An 18,278-nucleotide genomic window follows, 5' to 3' on the forward strand; every position below is an offset into this window, starting at 1 on the left:
TTTCCATCCTTCTTGTGCTGCATTGACCGGTTTAATAGTTAAAAGGATAGAATGTCCTCCAGGATGAAAGGATGGTGATATCTGAAATTAATGGCCCCCATAGCCCCCCACATCACTATCCACAAGTAGAACTCCATCAAGTCAAGGATTTGTAGCAATAAATAAATGGCCCCTTTAGGCTTTGCCCCCCCCCCAAATCCTGAGCAATACAGACCTCGCCAGCCCCCATTCACATGGTTTACTGCACCATTCCCCCCAATATCCTCCCCCACCCCCACCCCTCCAAGGTAGAAATAGCAGTACTTACTCGTAAATGGGCACTTATGCCATCAAACAGGTCCTTTCCTTAAGTTGCCCCTTAGAAAAATAAGACATTATGCTATGCCACCTTTTTTTTCCTGCTTGAACCCCCCCCAAAAAACACAGGAACACGTAGCGAGATTAGCAGCTAAACGTTGCCTCCAGCACGAGCTTCCTTGTGAATGAAAAACTATGGGGAGGGGGGGAAAAAAACAAAAAAATAAAAAATAAAAAAAAAGAATTCTATAGAGAAAAAGGAATCATCATCATCATCATCATCATCATCTTCCTCATCTTCGATTGCAGAAGGGATTGATATTGTTGCCTTGCCTGGCCTGGCTGGTGCCGCCGTGTCAAAAAAGAATGGGAGGTTTCAAGGTTTCAAAAAAAAAAAAAAAAAAAAAAGAAAGAAAAAAAAAAAAAAAAAAAAAAGGAGAATGGTTTGTGCCTGTGTGTATCTCTCCCCCAGCTTGCAAGATGCAGGATGGGGTTGTGCCCAGTCTACTGCAGACAGTGTTATGACATCATCGCCTCATTAAGGTGGATTATCAATCTTCTACCCTTTTTTTTCTTTAATTCTTCATTCCCGGCCAGAAGGAATTGTTTTTATAGGCGAATGCAAGGGGGGAGATCAAAGGCGAGGAAGCAGCACCAACGGCAGCCTCCAGCATGCTGCACCTGTAGCAGGTTTTTTTTTTTGCAAGGAGTCTTGAAGCGTGGCTTCTTGGGTAATGCAGAAAAGCAAGATGGGGGAACTGATTGTAGCCCCCCCCTCATTTTACCATCAGCTTGGGATACATTGTGAATGATAGTATTAATGCTGCATTAATAAGCATTGCACAGAAGAGAATCCGGCGGAGGAGCCACCTTAAGGGGATTCACAAAGAAATGCTGTAGAGTAGAATCACATTTAAGGGGGGTCTTACCCTGATCACATCCATGCTAATTGATTGCACGTATATAGTCTAGGGGGCTGCAGTGATAGGGGTGTCCTATACGCTTACATGACATTGCTTCCGTTTCGATTGCAAGCTCCAGGGGTCACGTTGTAAGTCACTTACCTATGGAACGAGAGGAGCAGGTGCAGCCTACGACAGTCAGGGTCGTCCATCTGTATCTGCTTTATTAACGTGAACTGTGGCAACAAAAAAAAAAAAATGATATTCTGTATCCTCAGACCCGTGTGGGATGTGTCATTGGAAACCGGCTGGAGAGTGAAGCGAAGCACGGGGGACGTTACTGCAGGGAGGTTCCCTACAGCACTTTGGAAGGTAAGGGGTTAAACCTGGGACAATCTGCAGCCTGGGTTCCCTGCGAAGTGGGTAACGGCCTGCAGATTTTTTTGCACTTTAATGGGATGATAAATCACAAGGTAGGCAAGTAATATTTGCATTACTTATTAATCTGTGCCCCTATGGGGTGGGGGGGGGGTAATTACAATAATAAAAGCAGGAGCACATATGGTTCAATAGGGAGTGGAGCACTGGACATAAGAGCTGGCAATCTGTTTGGATAGCCAGTGTAGATCGTGGTATTACATTGTGACTGCGCCTAGAATCTGCAGCAACCACGACGTCCACCAATTTTGGACTTTTGGGTAACAGGTTGCTTTCGCCCCTGTAGACTTCACTCTAAGTTGCATGCTTTTCTATCACAGCTAAAAAATTATTGGGCAAACTAAATGTTTTTAGTCGTATGACCTGTGTGAGACTTTGCACTTTGTAGCCGTAGCCTGTAGGTAAGTGCAAAAAAAATGCCGCAAAATTGGTTGCAGAAAAGGTGCACATTTCCATAACAAAGGTGGGGGGCGGTTAATTTACTTTTCAAATTGTACGTGAAAAAGTTTTAGGGAAATCGCATTCACAGTTGCTTTTTCACATGCAAATCCACAGCGGAACATCTATTGGTCATTCCCGCTATGGGAGAGTACAAAAACAGCTCCAGGGGTACAGTTGCTTCTACTTAGTTTGGTATAGGGAGTGTTAAAATGGTAAATCCCCAAATCATAAGTTATCTCCTATCCAAAGGATCCATAAAGTAAATGATAACTTATTGATCACTGGAGATCCAATGGTCATCCATTGGTCATTCCCGCCATGGGAAAGTACAAACACAGCTCCAGGGATACCATTTCTTCTACTTAGTTTGGTACAGAGAGTGTTAAAAGGGTTACTCCCAATATCATAAGTTATTTTGTATCCAAAGGATTCATAAGGTAGATGATAACTTATTGATTGCTGGAGATCCAATGGTCATCCATTGGTCATTCCCTCCATGGAAGGGTTCAAACACAGCTCCTGGGATACCGTTTCTTCTACTTAGTATGGTACAGAGAGTGTTAAAAGGGTAAATCCCAAAATTATAAGTTATTTCCTATCCAAAGGATCCATAAGGTAAATGATAACTGATTGATCACTGGAGATCCAATGGTCATCCATTGGTCATTCCCACCATGGGAGAATACAAAACAGCTCCTGTGATGCACTTTCTTTTTAGTTTGGTACGAAGAGTGTTAAAAAGGTAAATCCCAAAATCATAAGTTATCCTTTATCCAAAGGATTCATAAAGTAGATGATAACTTATTGATAGTTGGCGATCCATTGGTCATCCATTGGTCATTCCTACCATGGAAGAGTATAAAAACTGCTCCTGTGATGCACTTTCTTCTTAGTTTCGTACGAAGAGTGTTAAAAGGGTAAATCCCAAAATCATAAGTTATCCTGTATCCAAAGGATCCATAAAGTAGATGATAACTTATTGATCGCTGGAGATCCATTGGTTATTCCCCCATGGGGGAGTACAAAAACAGCTCCTGGGATTCAGTTTATTCTACTTAGTTTGGTACGGAGGGTGTTAATAGGGTTGTTCCCAAAATCATAAGTTATCTCTTATCCAAGGGATCCATAAGGTAGATGATAATGTATTGATTGGTGGAGATCTGTCTGCTGAGAAGCCCCTGCGGAGCGGAGGTGCATCTCCTTGGCCTCCACTCTATTTTGTATGGGACTCCGAGAAAAAGTCGAGGACACTTCTTGGATATTTCCATGAATAACGCAACGGTCAAGTGTGCACCCCTCCAATCCATCCAAATCAGGAAATCAGGGTTCTGCTGAGTCCAGATCCTGGGGTCCAGGTCCTCATTCTTAGGATTGTTGGGTTTCCAGCAATTTTAAGTAAGTGATTCCCTATTCCATTGCTTCTTAATTTTTTCTTACTGAGACCTTATAAAAAATGTAAGGTAATGCCTCACCAGACTAAGATGATATCTGGGCATCTTAGTTTGGTATGGAGAGTGTTAAAAGGAAAATCCCCAAAATCATAAGTTATCCTATATCCAAAAGATCCATAAGGTAGATGATAACTTATTGATCTCTGGAGATCTGACTACTGGGATGCCCTATAATGGAGCAGAGGTGCACCTCCTTGGCCTCCACTCTATTTTGTATAGGACTCCTGGAGAAAGTTGAGGGCAGCGCTCGGCTATTTCCATGAATAATGCAATGGTCAAGTGTGCACCCCTCCAATCGCTCCAAATCAGGATTCTGCTGAGTCCAGATCCCAAGGTCCAGAGCCCAATTCTGGGATTGTTGGGTTCCCAGCAGTCAGGAGGTTATTCCCTATTCTATTGCTTCTTAAACTGTTCTTACTGGGGCCTCATCAAAAATCTAAGATAATGCCTCACCAGACTAAGATTATACCTGGGCATCTTAGTTTGGTACAGAGAGTGTTAAAAAGGTAAATCCCCAAAATCATAAGTTATCCTCTATCCAAAGGATCCATAAAGTAGATGATAGGATCCATAAGGTAGATGATAACTTATTGATCGCTGGAGATCTGTCTGCTGGGACGCCCATGCGGAGCAGAAGTGCACCTCCTTGGCCTCCACATTATTTTGTATAGGACTCCTGGAGAAAGTCGAGGACAGTGCTCAGCTATCTCCATGAATAATGCAAAGGTCAAGTATGCACGCCTCCAAACCATCTAAATCAGGGTTCTGCTGAGTCCAGATCCTGTGGTTCAGAGTCCCATTCTTAGGATTGTTGGGTTCCTAACAGTTAGAACCCAGCTTTCAGTAGGTAATTCCCTATTCTATTGCTCCTTAAACTATTCTTACTGGGGCCTCATCAAAAATGTTAGATAATGGCTCACCAGACTAAGATGATATCTGGGCAGCTTAGTTTGGTATATAGAGTGTTAAAAAGGTAAATCCCCTAAATCATAAGTTATCCTCTATCCAAAAGATCCATAAAGTAGATGATAACTTATTGATCGCTGGAGATCTGACTACCTGGACGCCCCTTAATGGAGTGGAGGTACACCTCCTTGGCTTCCACTCTATTTTGCATAGGACTCCTGGAGAAAGTCAAAAACAGTAGTGGTTTGCTATTTTCATGAATAAAGCAATGGTCTAGTGTGCATGGCTCTAATTCATCCAAATCAGGGTTCTCCTGAGTCAGAATGCTGAGGTCCGGAGCCCCATTCTTAGGATTGTTGGGTTCACAACAGTTAGAACCCAGTTTTCAGTAAGTTATTCCCTATTTTATTGCTATTTAAACTAGTCTTACTGGGGCCTCATCAAATATATAAGATAATGCCTCACCAGACAAAGATGATATCTGGGCACCTTCGTTTGGTATGGAGAGTGTAAAAAGGTAAATCCACAACATCATAAGTTAAGGCCCTGTCACACACAGAGATAAATCTGCGGCAGATCTGTGGTTGCAGTGAAATTGTGGACTATCAGTGCCAGGTTTGTGGCTGTGTACAAATGGAACAATATGTCCATGATTTTACTGCAACCACAGATCTGCCAAAGATTTACCTCTGTGTGTGACGGGGCCTTTATACTCTATTCAAAGGATCCATAAGGTAGATGAGAGGATCCATAAGGTAGATGATAACTTTTTGATCACTGGAGATCTGACTGCTGGGATGCCCTTGCGAAGTGGACGTGCACCTCCTTGGCTTCCACTCTCTTTTGTATGGGACTCCTGGAGAAAGTCGAGGGCAGTGCTCGGCTATTTCCATGAATAATGCAATGGTCAAGTGTGCACCCCTCCAATCCATCCAAATCAGGGCTCTTCTGAGTCCAGATCCTGGGGTCCAGGCCCCATTCTTGAGATTGTTGGGTTCCCAGCAGTTTTCAGTAAGTTATTCCCTATTCTATTGCTTTTTAAACTATTCTTACTGGGGCCTGATCAAAAATGTAAGATAATACCTCACCAGAGGATATCTGGGTAATACCATCTTTTTTAGAAGTCCATATTAAAATTTTATACAGTACAAACATCACTATGACTTCACAGGAGCTAATCAGTGAGATTAGCGGCATGTGACATCACCCTGGGCAGAGCAGCTGAGCTCACTGATTGACTGCAGCGCTGTTGCTGTAATGTCAGCGCTACAATCAATAACAGACGCCAGAAGAGGCGATGGAGACTCAGCACTGGACCTGGATAGACTGCAGTCTAGGAAAGTGTTTTTCCAAAACTAGAAAAAAAATGTTTTATGCCCCGAAATGGGTACATAAGTACAAGGGATGGGGTAGGCAATTTGGTTTTAGCTCAAAACATATGTTACGACCCCAACTTGTGTCCCATAGCTGCCAATAAAGTTATAGTTACCTGATGAAGGACATGCTTTATTTGCCAAAAATATTAGGACCTCCACTGCCTTCCATGGAGAAAATATGTGGGCAACTCAAAGATAAGAATCTGTGATCCATTTGGAGGCACCAATCATTTTGGAGTAACCTGATCTTGAACATCCATATTAATGCATCATGAAATGACCATTTTATCAAGTGCCAAGAGGGCGGCTCCGAGTATGGTCACTGTTCCATCCGATCCTGCTCTGCTCCATCTCTCTTCAATGACTGCTCCAATAATCAAAGCTCTGATATCTTATGTATGCCCCGTGGGATCCTAAAACAGCTCTTGCCCGTCATCTTTGTGCTGTGTACATGGAAAACAATGTTGGTCGAAGCAGAGAGAGTTCTGTGCTCGAGCTATTTTGTGGTCTATTGCGCATGCGCAAGACTTTAATGCTAAAGAGGGAGATGAAACTGAAGTAGTCAATCAAGATCAAGATGAAGTGGAGTAGGGGTCTTCATCCTGTGGCTTGGGAGACACATGTGGCTCTCGTGCCAGTGATGTGTGGCTCATGGCTATCTGCCAGCTTGGTGCATTAACACCAGGTCTAGCAAACAGCTATGAAGAGTAGGTCTCCAGATGGGAACTTTTGTGAGTAGAAGAGCTGATCTCAATGGGATTAACCCTCCGTCACATACAATATCGGTTCTAACGAGTTCACATACAATGTGACTGTCAGGCGCAGGCTAGAAAAATACCTATAATATCTAATGTTTGCAATTTCAGTGCTCTAAAATTGATCAGTGACCTTCATAGGGATGTAATAAAAGAGACTACACAATCAGGTGCAAAAAAACCCCATTTACTTAACATAAAACTAATAACTCTGAAATACAAACATTTCAAAACTCCCGCCAAATAGTCCCCAGTTCGACTCTGTCAAAAAACTCTACAAAGAAAATTTATGGAAACAAACTTAATTTTAAGGTACCTTAAGTACTATTAAACACATATTCAATCAGAATTAGATCCTGAAGTTTCCCCAGAAAAATTACACTTGCAGAGCATGTGATGAATAAAAACATAAAATACCAACCTTATTGAGTGTGACGTGTTCACATACAATGAGCCTGAGAGATTAGTGCAGTTATATCTGTCCTCCTGAAGCTCTGCAATCCAACTGTGGTATGAGGTTTCACAGAGCTGCTAGAGACAGGAGACTACCTGGAGGGAGGGGATTTCCTCACAATCTGGTGAGGAAGGAGAAATGAAAGTAAAAGAGATGTGCCTGTCAGGCCTATTGTATGTGACGGAGGGTTAAGATAGGAACCCCTTGATCTTGGTATAGTTCACCAGTTTTACGTCTGGGGAAAAGCTCTTGATATTATTATACTATTATGGGTGTCACTATTGTGAGGGGACAGGATCTGGATGTGGCATGTTACCCTATCAGAGCTGATCATGGCACTCAAGGTCAGAAAGGTTGTGGTGGACCTCTGAAATGGAGGGTTTACCAAGAAGAGCGGGTCCGAGGTCAAAAAAACCTTCAAGCCTTGGTACCTCCCAATGGGCACTTGCTGACTTATTAGCATATTGGATAAAAGTACAATATCTCACTCTTTGGACTCTTTTTCATATAACTATTGTTTTCCTGGATTTATGAGCCATAACACAAACGTATTCCCCAGACCAGACACCTTTGACACATTGACCACATTGCAATGTTAAATAGGATGTGGCATTGTTCAGTTTAGATATTTCTCAAAGTCAAGTTGGCTTAAAAATTTGGGATGTTTTACCTTAGAAGTCTGAGAAAATCCTTGAGACACTGGTGGTGTCTTAAATGGGTCGCCCATGAAGAAAACGCCATATTCCTAGACCAGACACCTTTGACACAATGACCTCACTGCAACGTTTAATAGGATGTGGCTTTATTCAGTTTAGATATTTCTCAAAGTCTATTTGGCTTAATAATTTGGGTTTTAAGAGTGGAATGTTTTGTTTTAGAAGTCCGAGAAGATCCTGGAGACACTGGTGAGCTCTTGAATGGGTCATCCCATGAAGAAAACTCTTTATATATTTTTTTCAAACAAATACTTGGCATAGGACAGGAATGGCACGAGAGACCTGACGTGGAACCCAAATTCTACTTTGGTACATGGGGTATATTGCAAAGTCATTTGTTTTAACAAGTTAGGATTTCTTGAGTATGTGAGTTTCTTAAACAAGGCAACCACTTTTAGATTACCTGTGACCACCTTCCTCCTATCATGTCAGTTGTCCCTGGAGAAAATACCTCTTCACTGTGAATGTCCTGCCAAGTAGCACTACAGATCTAAAACCCATATAATTAATAGTTGTGGGAGGATAATAAATTAGGTTTATCTACAGATGTACCAAAATTTCTATAAAGCTTGACCTTTATACAGTAATAATTTGTGGTCACCATATACAGAGAGTAAAACTAGGAGAATCACTTGTAGAGAAGGATCTGGGTAGAAGAGTCACTTATAGAGAAGAATTTGGGTAGGAGAGTCACTTACAAAGAAGGATCTAGGGAGGAGAGTCACTTATAGAGAAGGATCTGGGTAGGAGAGTCACTTGTAGAGAAGGATCTGGGTAGGAGAGTCACTTATAGAGGAGGGTCTGGGTAGGAGAGTCCCTTATAGAGAAGGATCTCGGTAGGAGAGTCACTTGTAGAGAAAAATTTGGGTAGAAGAGTCACTTATAGAGAAGGATCTGGGTAGGAGAGACACTTATAGAGAAGGATCTGGGTAGGAGAGTCACTTATAAAGAAGGATCTGTGTAGCAGAGTCACTAGTCGAGACGTATCTGGGTAGGAGAGTCACTTATAAAGAAGGATCTGTGTAGCAGAGTCACTAGTAGAGACATATCTGGGTAGGAGAATCACTAGTAGAGAAGTATCTAGGTAGAAGTCACTTATAGAGAAGGATCTGGGTAGGAGAGTCATTTATAGAGAAGGATCTGAGTAGGAGAGTCACTTATAAAGAAGGATCTGGGTAGGAGAGTCACTAGTAGAGACGTATCTGGGTAGGAGAGTCACTAGTAGAGAAGTATCTATATAGAAGTCACTTATAGAGAAGGATCTGGGTAGGAGAGTCACTAGTAGAGAAGTATCTATATAGAAGTCACTTATAGAGAAGGATCTGGGTAAGAGAGTCACTTATAGAGAAGGATTTGGGTAGGAGAGTCATTTATAGAGAAGGATCTGAGTAGGAGAGTCACTTATAAAGAAGGATCTGGGTAGGATAGTCACTAGTAGAGAAGTATCTGAGTAGGAGAGTCACTAGTAGAGAAGTATCTGGGTAGGAGAGTCACTTATAGGGAATGATCTGGGTAGGAGGGTTACCAATAGAGAAGGATCTGGGTGAGAGAGTCACTTGTAGAGAAGGATCTGGGTAGGAGACTCACATAGGGAAAGATCTGGGTAGGACAGTCAGTTATAGGGAAAGATCTGGGTAGGAGAGTCACTTATAGAGAAGGATTTGGGTAGGAGAGTCACTTATAGAGAAGGATTTGGGTAGGAGAGTCACTTATAGAGAAGGATCTGGGTAGGAGAGTCACTTATAAAGAAGGATCTGGGTAGGAGAGTCACTTATAGAGAAGGATCTGAGTAGGAGAGTCACTTATAAAGAAGGATCTGGGTAGGAGAGTCACTAGTAGAGAAGTATCTGGGTAGGAGAGTCACTAGTAGAGAAGTATCTATATAGAAGTCACTTATAGAGAAGGATCTGGGTAGGAGAGTCACTAGTAGAGAAGTATCTATATAGAAGTCACTTATAGAGAAGGATCTGGGTAAGAGAGTCACTTATAGAGAAGGATTTGGGTAGGAGAGTCATTTATAGAGAAGGATCTGAGTAGGAGAGTCACTTATAAAGAAGGATCTGGGTAGGATAGTCACTAGTAGAGAAGTATCTGAGTAGGAGAGTCACTAGTAGAGAAGTATCTGGGTAGGAGAGTCACTTATAGGGAATGATCTGGGTAGGAGGGTTACCAATAGAGAAGGATCTGGGTGAGAGAGTCACTTGTAGAGAAGGATCTGGGTAGGAGACTCACATAGGGAAAGATCTGGGTAGGACAGTCAGTTATAGGGAAAGATCTGGGTAGGAGAGTCACTTATAGAGAAGGATTTGGGTAGGAGAGTCACTTATAGAGAAGGATCTGGGTAGGAGAGTCACTTATAGAGAAGGATTTGGGTAGGAGAGTCACTTATAGAGAAGGATCTGGGTAGGAGAGTCACTTATAAAGAAGGATCTGGGTAGGAGAGTCACTTATAGAGAAGGATCTGGGTAGGAGAGTCACTTATAAAGAAGGATCTGTGTAGCAGAGCCACTAGTAGAGACATATCTGGGTAGGAAAGTCACTAGTAGAGAAGTATCTAGGTAGAATAGTCACTTATAGAGAAGGATCTGGGTAGGAGAGTCACTTATAAAGAAGGATCTGTGTAGCAGAGCCACTAGTAGAGACGTATCTGGGTAGGAGAGTCACTAGTAGAGAAGTATCTAGGTAGAAGAGTCACTTATAGAGAAGGATCTGGGTAGGAAAGTCACTTATAGAGAAGGATTTGGGTAGGAGAGTCATTTATAGAGAAGGATCTGAGTAGGAGAGTCACTTATAAAGAAGGATCTGGGTAGAAGAGTCACTAGTAGAGAAGTATCTAGGTAGAAGAGTCACTAGTAGAGAAGTATCTGGGTAGAAGAGTCACTTATAGGAAAAAATCTGGGTAGGAGAGTCACTTATAGAGAAGGATCTGAGTAGGAGAGTCACTTATAAAGAAGGATCTGGGTAGGATAGTCACTAGTATAGAAGTATCTGGGTAGAAGAGTCACTAGTAGAGAAGTATCTGGGTAGAAGAGTCACTTATAGGAAAAAATCTGGGTAGGAGAGTCACTTATAGAGAAGGATCTGAGTAGGAGAGTCACTTATAAAGAAGGATCTGGGTAGGAGAGTCACTAGTAGAGAAGTTTCTGGGTAGAAGAGTCACTTATAGGGAAAAATCTGGGTAGGAGAGTCACTTATAGAGAAGGATCTGAGTAGGAGAATCACTTATAGAGAAGGATCTGGGTAGGAGAGTCACTTATAGAGAATGATCTGGGTAGGAGGGTTACCAATAGAGAAGGATCTGGGTGAGAGAGTGACTTGTAGAGAAGGATCTGGGTAGGAGAGTCACATAGGGAAATATCTGGGTAGGACAGTCACTTATAGGGAAAGATCTGGGTAGAAGAGTCACTTGTAGACAAGGATTTGGGTAGGAGAGTCACTTACAGAGAAGGATCTGGGTAGGTGAGTCACTTGTGTCGCGCCCCGGGGCAGCCGGGCTGCTTGGATCCGGACGGTCCATGGCTCGAGGGGTTCCGGATCCGGGGGCACTGTCGACCAGTTTTAAATAAAAAGAAAAGAAAAAGAAAAATATAGTCTGACTATGCCACTCGCGGTGTGCGGCTGTTAGGGCCAGATGGATGGACAGACCCGGGAGGTGGATCCACTGGACCGAACTCCCCGAAGAGGGAACGGAGTCCGGTAGCCGGAGCACTTTAGGTAGCAGAACAGTCCGTGCACTTAGAACACAATGGAGAAGTCCCTGGGACCACGGGGTCACTGATGGTGGTCCGGGTGACGGAGCTCAGGTTCGGAAGCCGGGATGATGTCAGGCGGGGTCCGGAACCGTTGGAGCGAGATGGCGGGTCACCGCAGGGAACTGTCAGGTTTCCGGGTTTTCCAGTCCTCTTTTGAAAAAGCTTGCCCTCGGTTAACATGGAGTTTTGTGTTCTGTTGCCCTACTTCCTGTCCAGCTGCTTAAAAGGCCGCCTCTAAGCTTAGTCCAGTGCCTGAGTATACTGCTTGCTGTGTGCTCCTGCTTTGCTGCTGCTGCTACTGGATTACCTTTGGATCCTCCTGAAGATCTACCGACCGACTCTGGACCATACCCGGTTTCTTCAAACTGTGCCCGGACTCCGTCTGCCGTCTTTTGTCAGCACGTCTGCCCGGTTTCTTCCGGTTCATAACCATTCTGGACTTTCATTCCGTACGGACACTTCTGGACTTTACCGCTTGCCCCTTGTGTCCCGGCTGCGGCGCATTTAGGCCTTCCGGGGTTGATTGCCGGACAGTCCCTGTATAGGGGTTCGCTCTGGTGGTCTCCCTGGGGGAGTCCGGTGCGTGGCCCCGGGAATCCCCTTCGCTCCGTTTCAGAAAGGTATTTTTGTGTTTGTTATACTGTGTATTTCTGTTGTGTATCTACCGTGGTTACATATCATAAACATCTTGTACCACAAACTCGTCTCTGGCTGTCATTGCCCTAACGCTATCGAAATCCTCAAACCATACAATAGTATTACAGGAACCGGGATGGTACGGACTGTCAGGATGGTAGATAGGCAGCGTTCGGGGTTTGAGATACAGCAGGACCGGATGGCAATGCAGGATCGGCCCTAAAAGAGAGAGAGGTAAGTATCTCACAGGAACACAAGGAGACCTGACTCCTAGCTTGGGAAACACGAAGAACAGGCCCCGCCCCCTTGGACATTAATCCCCTTTATACCCTGTACCTGTGTGCATCATTTCCTGTCAGTGGACACTGGCCCTTTAAGAAAGGGTCAGTGACCGCGCGCGCGCCCTAATGCGCATGCGCGCGGCCCGGGTGCCAGAAGCCAGGGCAGGAAGCTGAGAGGAGGAAGCAGCAGAGCCGGCCAGGGGCTGGGAAGCCGACGGGCGCCGGGAGCGGGAACCAGGAGGCCTGGGAAGCGCGGCCAATGGAGGCTGGAGAGCGGGGAGCGTGGCAGGTGAGCCGGGGAGCGGAGCAGAGGACCCGGGGAGCGTGACAGCGGCTAGGGATCGTAGGGCTGCCGCTGCGGGTTCCCGCTGGGGATGATGGATGATGGAACCCTCTGCGAGCAGGGCTTTTCCCCAGGGGTATGTGAAGGTTTAACGTGTAACGTGGAGGTGCACGGCAATAAATCAGTCCAGACAGGGAGTGCAGTTTTGTTCTGTTTACTTACTGGGTTCGCACCCTGGAGACGTGCTGGATCCCAGGTGCGCCCAAGTCCACTATAGCTGTGCCAGCCAACCTGGTGTCACTCTCCCACAAATGCACTCTGGTGTATTTGTCGGTCCTCCCTGGCGTGGAGCTCCTGGAGGTCCGTCTGGTGTCTGGGTCCTGCCACAGGCAGCTTGGACTATTTAAGGGAATATGTCCTGGTCCTCCCTTTGCTGCTTATGCCTCAGACGTTAATGGTGGCAGATGAGTCCTGAAAACCCACCCGCTTGGCAGAGTTAACAGATGGCTTGAGGTCCTGGTCTGTTCTGGGATCTGCACCCCATGCATGCAAAGTACTAGGAGCCCTGAATGTCCACCCCACAGGATCCCTCTGTCCTTGGAGCTTGCTTTCTCGCTCTCCAGCTACTTTCTCCTCTGAGTGGCTGATCTTTCTACTCAGGTCTTTGTGGGGTCTTTTCTACTTTCTATGTGTCTCAAGATTCCTTTGTCTGTCTTGACACCTTTCCTTCACTTCTCACTCCTCTCCTCTCAACTCCTCTCTCTCTCTGTCTTCCGCTGACTAGGCACACTACCCAGGTCACGCTCTCCTCCCCCAGGTCTGGTCCCTCCCTTCCCAGTTGGCTGCCTGTTAGCTCACAGTGCCCAGCCCTGTCACCTGGTTCTAAGGGGGGGTCTCCCGTCTCCCACCCTGTCACCTGGTTCTAAGGGGGGGTCTCCCAGCCTGGCTGTGAGTGTAAATGTCCTGGTGTGCTAGTGTGTGTACTGACTGGCATAGTCATGTAGGACCCGAGCTATTACCTTGTTGTTACCTTATTTTTGTGGCACCTGGTTACTGCAGGGGCGTCACACTTGTAAAGAAGGATTTGGGAAGGAGAATCACTTATAGAGAAGGATCTGGGTAGGAGAGTCACTTACAGAAAAGGATCTGGGTAGGAGGGTCACTTGTAGAGAAGGATCTGGATAGGAGAATCACTTATAGAGAAGCATCTGGGTAGGAAATTCACTTGTAGAGAAGGATCTGGGTAGGAGAGTCACTTGTAGAGAAGGATTTGGGTAGGAGAGTCACTTGTAGAGAAGAATCTGGGTAGGAGAGTCACTTACAGAAGAGAATCTGGGTAGGAGAGTCACTTATAGCGAAAGATCTGGGTAGGAGAGTCACTTGTAGAGAAGGATCTGGGTAGGAAAGTCACTTGTAGAGAAGGATTTGGTAGGAGAGTCACTTACAGAAAAGAATCTGGGTAGGAGAGTCACTTATAGAGAAAGATCTGGGTAGGAGAGTCACTTGTAGAGAAGGATCTGGGTAGGAGAGTCACTCGTAGAGAAGGATTTGGGTAGGAGAGTCACTTGTAGAGAAGGATCTGGGTCTGGAGGAAGAAAGGTTCAATCTCCAGAGGAAAGAGAACTATTAATCTGTGAATTAGTTTGTCAGGATATGGTCACAATGGAAACCATGAATGGTTTCATAATAAAGAACTTAGATTCCAGCTAACCCTTTTTGACGTAGAATCGTCCTACAGGTGCCCGGGCACATGAGCTTGTCAGACATTAACGGTGAAAGGCTATCCGGCACTCTGTAAGTGGAATAAAGTCTTCCAGTTTATTTCAGGAACATAAATATAGACAAGACAGCTCAGTCAGCAAAACAACGTCTTTCGACCAGAAGGTCTTAATTATGGTAGACCTTCTGATTAGAACCCTGATTTGAAACGCATTGGTTTTGCTGACTGAGCTGTCTTGTCTATATTTATGTTCCCGAAGTAAACTGTAAGATTTTATTCCACTTATAGTGTGGCGGACATCCTTTCACCATATTAACTAATTAATCCCAAAAGTATGTATAACGATATCTTCATGACTAATTCCTCATTAGTTCCTCTGCACTTTGCAGAACAACTTGCATAGATGCACTACACATGTGTACCCAAATATCAAACTATACACCCATCTGTCTTAACATTCAATCTCGTTGTTCAGCTCTGATTGATGGAGGCATGAACGCCTCCAAGACCCCTGAAAGTATCTGGTGGTATTTGGCACCAAGAAGCTAGCATCAGATCATTTAGGTGTGAACTCCATTGATTGGCTGGATGATTGTTTGAGAGCATCTCCAAATCGGAGGCTATCCAGTGATTAGAGCATACCAAATAGGGTCCCAAGAAGGACAAACATGGGTGCACAAAACCTATCGAGGTGTGTGGTCTGGTCAAATGTTGTACAGGTCCACCACTAGCTCCCAATACAGCTCTGATCAGTGGAGGCATGAACGCCTCCAAGATGCCTGAAGGTATCTGGTGGTATTTGGCAAAAAGAAGCTAGTATCAGATCATTTAGGCGTGAGCTCCATGGATTGGTTCGATTATTGTTTGAGAGCACCTCCAAAATGGAGGATATACAGTGGTTAGTGCATACCAAATGGGGTCCCAAGAAGGACTAACATTGGTGCACAAAACCTATTGAGGTGTGTGGTGTGGTGTGGTCTGGTCAAATGTCGTACAGGTCCACCTCTAGCTGCTGATTCAGCTCTGATCAGTGGAGGCATGAACACCTCCAAGATCCCTGAAGGTATCTGGTGCTATTTGATACCAATACGCTAGCAGCAGATAATTTAGGTATAAACTCCATAGATTGGCTGGATGATTGTTTGAAAGCATCTCCAAATCAGAGGATATCCAGTGATTAGAGCATACCAAATAGGGTCCCAAGAAGAACAAACATGGGTACACAAAACCTATCAAGATGTGTGGTCTGGTCAAATGTTGTACAGGTCCACCACTAGCTGTCAATACAGCTCTGATCAGTGGAGGCATGAATGCCTCCAAGACACCTGAAGGTATCTGGTGGTATTTGGCACCAAGAAACTAGTAGCAGATCATCTAGGCGTGAACTCCATGGATTGGCTAGATGATTGTTGAGAGCATCTCCAAAACGGAGGTTATCCAGTGGGTAGAGCATACCAAATTGGTCCCAAGAAGGACCAACATGGGTGCACAAAACTCATTGAGGTGTGTGGTCTAGTCAGATTTCACTGAAGACCTACTGTGGAACAAATTTATGACAAGGACCTCTCAAAATATCAATTCTGACCTATGTCCACTACCAAAAGTTCCAAAACTGGTCCATGGAGCAATGGCATGAGGCTGCTTGGCTTGATCAATCAAATTTTCTATTACATGATGTGGTAGAGATGAGCGAACGCAAGGTTCGGTGTTCATACCAAACACAGACTTTACAAAAAAACAAAGTTTGGGTGCTTTACGTATGCTGACCACTCGCGTGAGCATCGCTGTACTCGGGTACGCTCGGTGCTCAACCCAGTGTGATCCACTTGTAGTGTTTGATCAGCTCGCACTGGGATTAACATCAGTGTGCTCGGATGTAGTGTGTACCCCCCAAAAAATGGAAAAACTCCACCAACTCACCCTCAGAAGTCATCTGTTTATGGCTGGCTGCATGTTGGCGAAGACCCGAACTGCCCATTTGGTGACTTCCATTGGGGTTCAGGTCAAGTTCGGGTCCAAACGCGAACTTTATCTAAAGTCCGGCTGAACCCACTGAACCAAACTTCAACAGGTCTGCTCATCTCTAGTAGAGATGGCATCCAGGATGCACCATGAGAAGACGCTAAGATGATCTGGAGAACTTTATGTCCTGTTGTTTACATGGATGTCACACATACCACCTATATTAACCTAGCAAAGACCAAACTGGGTACCCCCCTTCATGGCCGCCCTCATTTAACAGCATAAAGTACCTTAAACTCTGAAAAAATTGTTCAGGAATAGTCTGAGGAACATGACGAAGAGATCTCTAAGTTCTCCATATCTCAGTCTGATGGAGCTCTTTTGGGATTCTCTGCAAAAAACAGTCCAATCCATGGGAGCTGCACATCTTACAGGACTTACAAGGTCTTGGTGCGGCTACCTCAGGTCACCTTCAGAGGTTTTATGAAGTCCAAGCCTCAAGGTCAGAGGTGCAACAAACCACCCAATAAATGTGACCTTCATGTATGGAGAAGGTTAAAGCCACATAGTCTACTTCGGACACCAACTACAATTTCTTTATTACCACGGTTGGACAGTTTATGACTTGTGCATCTCATTTGTAAGCAGCTTTTAGTCTTGTGAACTCCAGAATGACAAGGGTACATGGCGATGAAGTGAAGGGTTATTGTACTCAAAGACGTATTGCCAGGAACACACACAAGGACGTATTGACCTGTATAAAGAACCATTTATTAAATGGCGTTCTTCAGACCATTAAAGATTAGAGCTGCAAGAATAGCAACTGATTTAATACATTATCTTTGTGGTTTCGTGCATTTTACTCTTCTTTGGTTTGTCTGGAAATTGACAGGATCCCTTCTTCACTGCACAATATAACTCCTTTTACTGCATATTTCATCAATCTTGTCTGACAACCTCCAGTGTAATAAAAAAAAGTGGCTGCCATCTCCCTACATATCAAATAAGGGCCATCCTCTTAATTTATGAAATCTCAGTGTATATTATCCCTGTACTGTGACCTCACTGTGTGTATTATCCCTGTACTGTAACATCACTGTGTGTATTATCCCTGTACTGTGACATCACTGTGTATATTATCCCTGCACTGTGACATCACTGTGTGTATTATCCCTGTACTGTGACATCACTGTGTGTATTATCCCTGTACTGTGACATCACTGTGTGTATTATCCCTGTACTGTGACATCACTGTCTGTATTATCCCTGTACTGTGACATCACTGTGTGTATTATCCCTGTACTGTGACATCACTGTGTGTATTATCCCTGTACTGTGACATCACTGTGTGTATATTATCCCTGTACTGTGACATCACTGTGTGTATTATCCCTGTACTGTGACATCACTGTGTGTATTATCCCTGTACTGTGACATCACTGTGTATATTATCCCTGTACTGTGACATCACTGTGTGTATTATCCCTGTACTGTGACATCACTGTGTGTATTATCCCTGTACTGTGACATCACTGTGTATATTATCCCTGCACTGTGACATCACTGTGTGTATTATCCCTGTACTGTGACATCACTGTGTGTATTATCCCTGTACTGTGACATCACTGTGTGTATTATCCTGTACTGTGACATCACTGTGTGAATTATCCCTGCACTGTGACATCACTGTGTGAATTATCCCTGTACTGTGACATCACTGTGTGTATTATCCCTGTACTGTGACATCACTGTGTGTATTATCTCTGTACTGTGACATCACTGTGTGTATTATCCCTGTACTGTGACATCACTGTGTGTATTATCCCTGTACTGTGACATCACTGTGTGTATTATCCCTGTACTGTGACATCACTGTGTATATTATCCCTATACTGTGACATCACTGTG

General features: G+C 44.3%; 1 protein-coding gene and 1 long non-coding RNA gene across 15 annotated transcripts in view; one reads left to right on the forward strand and one right to left on the reverse strand.

Moving 5' to 3' along the window:
• The window catches only part of LOC142256270 (voltage-gated potassium channel KCNC1-like), a 258,122-nt gene extending 256,619 nt beyond the window's left edge, over window positions 1–1,503 (reverse strand). For 12 of the 14 annotated variants that reach the window (XR_012727508.1, XM_075327869.1, XM_075327874.1 and 9 more), the window contains exon 1: window positions 308–694. The gene's annotated coding sequence lies outside the window, so the exon portion shown is untranslated. Of the gene's footprint in view, window positions 1–307; window positions 696–1,361 lie in introns of those variants that run through there. The other 2 variants (XM_075327865.1, XM_075327864.1) reach the window with 2 other exon arrangements.
• Window positions 1–18,278, forward strand: part of LOC142256271 (uncharacterized) — a 32,242-nt gene that overhangs the window by 6,120 nt on the left and 7,844 nt on the right. The window contains exon 2 of the long non-coding RNA XR_012727509.1: window positions 1,478–1,571. This is a non-coding gene — a long non-coding RNA (uncharacterized LOC142256271). The remainder of the gene's footprint in view (window positions 1–1,477; window positions 1,572–18,278) is intronic.

The sequence above is a fragment of the Anomaloglossus baeobatrachus genome, chromosome 11, assembly GCF_048569485.1.
Source record: "Anomaloglossus baeobatrachus isolate aAnoBae1 chromosome 11, aAnoBae1.hap1, whole genome shotgun sequence".
In the NCBI taxonomy this organism is placed as follows: Eukaryota; Metazoa; Chordata; class Amphibia; order Anura; family Aromobatidae; genus Anomaloglossus; species Anomaloglossus baeobatrachus.